We start from the raw sequence: 5,229 nt of genomic DNA on the forward strand, positions 1-5,229 counted from the left end.
GCAGTGTGATTTGATTAAAGAGTATAAAGCCACAAGTTAATGTTAGAAATCAAACTGCAGTTATGAGTTCATAAATGTGAACATTTCTGCCTTTCATGATGTCAGCACATGGGTAACATACCAACTTTCACCATTAGAAATTAATTCAATGAGAAAAGCATATGTCTACATTTCACTCCCATTTCAAAGATATTAGTAAAACCACATACTAGCAATAATAGAGAAATCTTAGTGGTAAAATCTCAAGAATAAAGGTAACACCATGCTATGTCATCTGCTGTTTGTATCAGTTTGTCAAAGGTACTAGCAGCGATAATGATACTCTTAGTTCTGTGCACAGTACTCCCCTGGATTTTTCCATGCCGGCCACATTCTGTTACGCAGTACTGTGTTGAGTGGGGATGGAGGGGCCCTGTGAGGAGGGCTGCCCAGTAACTTCACTGGAGGAAGAAAACTACACTGTGCTAAGAAGTCCTCTCTAATGAAAAGGCGAAGTTCCACCGGCCTTTTCAGAAGAGTTGATTTTAATGATAAACCCCCCTATGCAGGTGGCTCTTGCTAATCCTGTTACCAGGTATCTATTTTTCCCTAAGATTTTCTAGTGCTGAGCTATGTCACAGGCAGATCCTGCAGCCGTTCCTTCCCCAGTTGCCGCAGTCTCCCCTCAGCCTTGCTTCCCTTCCCCGTGGACAGGTTCATTCTCTCTCGGAGGCCAAGGTGCCCCACTGATGGCCGAGTCCCTTTCACGATGCTAACACCAGAGAGTGGGCTTGCGTGACACAAAGGAATGCCTGGTCCTTCAACTTTACTTTTTCTGGAGGTATTTCTAATAATATTTCAAAACCTGGTTTTACATGCAAAATATACTCCTATACTTTTTCCTATTTGGAGCAATAAGACATCTGTGATAGAAGCATAAATTTTATTAGAAATATGTATATATATTCAAAGCTCATCTTTGTACGCTGGTGGTTGTGTTTGTCCACCCTGAAAAGAGCATACACAGTGCACACACACACATACACACACACACACACACACACCCTGCCCCATACACCCAGCCCTTACTTGGAAAATTAATCCTTTATTGTACAATATAGGGGGAGAAAATGACTGGAATCAATTGGGGAAACATGCTATTTATAAAAGCTGCAGCAGCTTTTTTTTTTTTTTGTCTTTTTCATTTTTTATCGGTACCAGGAATCGAACTCACGACTGCCTGCTTACAAGGCAGGCGCTTATGCCGCTGAGCTAAATCCCCAGCCCCTGCAGCAGCTTTTTAAAACTCAGTGAATTAAGTCAAACATTTCAAGTTTTTCTGCTCAATTCTTAATGGTCTGTGTTAAGTATCCTAAGCTCTAAGTATTCTAGGAGCTGAGGATACTGGTGTTAATTAAGAAGTGACCCAATGAGTTAGATATGACCAGGGACCTCTAAAGCATCCCTGCATTAAGTGTAAAATTGAGATTTCTTGACAGTTCACAGCCATCCATCAAAGAGCTTGGAAAGAATCTCAGGGTGCCTATTTGAGGTCTTCATGGAATTTCTCTGAAGGAGATAATTTTTATTTGCTTTTTTACTTCAAGTAGCCTAGAAATAAAAATAAACTATTTTCTGAAGAGGGCCTGGCTTTATACAGCATTCTTTGATCTCCCTATGGTCCATTTGGTACAAGTACATCACTGCAGCCAGAGACTTTTTTCTGAGTTTGGCCAAAGCAAGAAAAAAAAATGTGTACATGAACCCACAAATGGGTTTAAGTAGTGTACCCAAAATTCAAAGAAAGCCAGCAAACACCAAATGCTGTCCTTAGTGACAGGAGGAATGAATGAATGAGGAATGAATTTGTTCCTCAGTATGGAGGCACATGCAACATGCCGGATGCTGTGCCTTCACAAATCGAGGCTGAGGCGCAGGCTCCTGTGTTTGCATGGCATATATCTTACACCCTCCGGCATATTTCTTACAAGGCATTTGGGGAACTCAGTGACTTCTGAGTTCTAGATCCTATCCACAGAGCATTGTCACTGTGTTGGGCCAGGTGGTGCCCAGTACAGTGGTGAGATGGTCAAGGTCCAGTATCAAGAATGAGATTCTAACCCAGACAGAGTCCATGGAACACTGAAAAGTGATTATTCATATTGTTTATTGTGATGTGGAAAACTTTCTGGTGGTCTGACTTACAAAAGCATGGGCCAAATTAAAAGCTCCATACTGAGCTGCTCAAAAAAGAGAATTTGCCCCTCAGCAGCTGCAGCCGAAATCAAGTCTAATTTTTATGAACATACGCTGTCATTCTGAGACCTGTCTCCTTCACATGCCAAAGATCACTGACGAAATCACAATCACATCCCTGCTTCTTTTAAGGCTTTTGAGGTGAGATTTCTCTCTTTTGGTATCTCCTATTAGAATAATCCTTTTTTTTACAGATCAGACGGGCTATGGGGATATCACCATAGAAGATATCAATTCTTACATAATAAACACCTACAATCTTTTCCATCAATTTAAAAAAAAACTTTTTGGGGGGCTGGGGATTTAGCTCAGCGGCATAAGCACCTGCTTGGCAAGCAGGCAGTCATGAGTTCGATCCCTGGTACTGATAAAAAGGAAAAAGACAAAAAAAAAAAAAAAAGCTTTTTGAAGGAGTCAACTGAAACTCTGTTGGGAGAATAACTGAAGGATGGGTTCAGTCATGTAACATGTACGTCCTACAAATCCCTACAGGGGTTTCAGAGATCCCAGAAACATATTTAGAGCAATGCCCAGGTGTCCTCCAAAAGGCCTAGTCCTTCCTAAATATTGTGTTATCCTAGTAGATGGAAGCCTCCAGGAAAGATTTCAGAAACATATTATCACAGAGTTCATTATTTTAGAGGTCTTTCACTCCTATCTGTATGTAGCAATTTGGTACTGGGAGGTCAAACTTTCCTGCTGTTATACACACCCAGTGGGTTCAATGTGTTTGGTCCTAAACTGGGCTGGCATTCACATGGTGGTTACCTGTGTGGCTACATAAGATTTTTTAAGGCATCTATTTTTTGTTGGTCCGCACCTATACTGCCTATTAATTTTTTAACATCATTTTAGGCCAAGGGGCCCTTTGATTATCTCTCCACCAATAAAACTTTCTGTGGACCAAACAATCGATTACGTCAGACCTCCTTCTGACCTCCACGTATGATAACTGTTTCCACCTTATGTGCAGTTAATGCTAAAAAAAATGCTGCTATTAAGCTCTTGCCAATCCCAAAATTCTGATGTCTCCATTGAAATATGAAAACCATTTTAATCATAGAATTTCTCCCAAGTTTTCTCAGCATAAAGTCAGCAAAATGCTTTTCATGGTTCTGAGCTTGATTAGCTGTAAATAAACAAACAAATGTTCTCACAGGCCTGGCATTTCCCTGCCCAATGTTATTTCTGAAGGCCTTGGAGACAGGAAGGAGTCACTGATGAGTCCTCACAGTTAGGAGATCTTTAAGATGGGATGGTCAGGATGTACATCAAAAATCCACTCCAATAATGCTACCGGTAAAGCTCTGTTTTCCTTTATTTCTAGGAATGGTTCCATTTTGATTCTCACTTCATGTAGGCCTTTACTAAACCCGTGTTTCACCCCACAACCTGAATGAACCGGTATAATCACTGCCAGTTACTCAAGGCTGCCCACTGAATCCAGAATCTGTAGCAAGTGCACCCTTGTTAGTTCTGCCCAATCCAAAATTAATACATCGCCTTCCTTAGCTTTAACATTCTCAAATTTCCAAACATTTCCCTCAGGATTTGGGGACTATAAATGAGCAAATCTAGAATGCTTTCAGTCTGAGTCTTCTCCTGGTCTTTAACTGTACCCACCCCTTCCCTTTCCCATGCTGCAGTGTGATTTTGTGTACAGAGATACTGAAAAGCAATTTGGAAGAAGTACAAGGTGAACTATCTTCCCTTGCTAAGCTAAGCATTAAGTTAGGCAAAGACATTATAGGATTTTCAAGCAAGGTAGTAACCACCTCTTTAGAAGGAGCCCCTAATTTGAACAGCAAGGGGGAACATGCCAACTACCCAGATGGCATGGAACTCAGAAGTGCCCTGGGATGCAGGACTTCCAGCACTCAAATCTAGAGTACTGTTTATCAGATTTAAGGTATTCTGAGTACTCCAAATCCCCCTACCAAGAGATCTCATTCCAAATCAGGGTCCTAACCGGTTACTCGTGGTCATTACTCTAAGTAGGATGTTGGTTTTCAGTTGTTTCTTCCTTACAGTTCTGAGTAGAATGTTCTAGCAAAAACATAGCAACTTTTCTAGTTGTTAGACTGAAGATGAACCTTTGAACCTAAATTCTTCCTCCCTTACTTCAAATATGTATCCCATCATTCTTTCTGTATTCTGAAGCTGAAGGCCGCTTCTGTGGGTGTCTTTATGAGGTATGGTAAAAAATATGGGGCCATTCGATGGAAAGGCCGGCTTATTAAAAGTATTATGGTGCACTGTCATCCATTTAGTCACTGGACCTGACACTGTGTAACTCTGATTCTTACCCAACGTCAAAATGACCATCAAAAGTAAAGATTTTGAACATTTCAAGACAGAACCCGCCAGGAAAGCGCAACAAAGACCCTCATAAATTAGCAACTGGCAAAATTGGTAGAATAAATGTTTAAGGGAGCGTATTTTGAGGGGGATTAATGGTGACGTCTTTTACTATAATAAAATTTTTCTAACTGTGAGCATTCGTTGTATTTTTAGATCTTCCTACATTTTACATTTATCTCAGATGTTAACTTACTTTTTTTGTATTTTGACAAGTCAAGGATTTTATTCTATTTTAGTTCCTCTACTAACATTTTAACTTTATAATTACTCTAGAGGTTACAAAATCCTTCCTTAATGTACTACAATATTCCTTGATTTACTGCAGGTTTGCAGATTGTTCATGTAGTGCATTGTTACAATATTTCAAAATAAATAATATACTTCATGAATAATGTAAACTATACCACAGCATAGTTCCACTAATCTTTCCTGTTTGTCTTACTCTTTATATTTCACACCCACATATTTTGTTTATTTTTGAGACAGGGTTTCACTATGTAGTTAGATCGGCTTTTAATTCACTATTTAGTCCAGGCTGGACTGGAAATTACAGCAATCTTCCTGCCTCAGCCTCTCATGTGCTAGGATTACAGTCATGTGGCACCACTCAGCTTCCTACATATTTTTATAAAA

The sequence above is a fragment of the Cavia porcellus genome, unplaced genomic scaffold (assembly GCF_034190915.1).
Source record: "Cavia porcellus strain 051 isolate PalLab524CR breed Dunkin Hartley unplaced genomic scaffold, mCavPor4.1 scaffold_22, whole genome shotgun sequence".
NCBI lineage: Eukaryota > Metazoa > Chordata > Mammalia > Rodentia > Caviidae > Cavia > Cavia porcellus.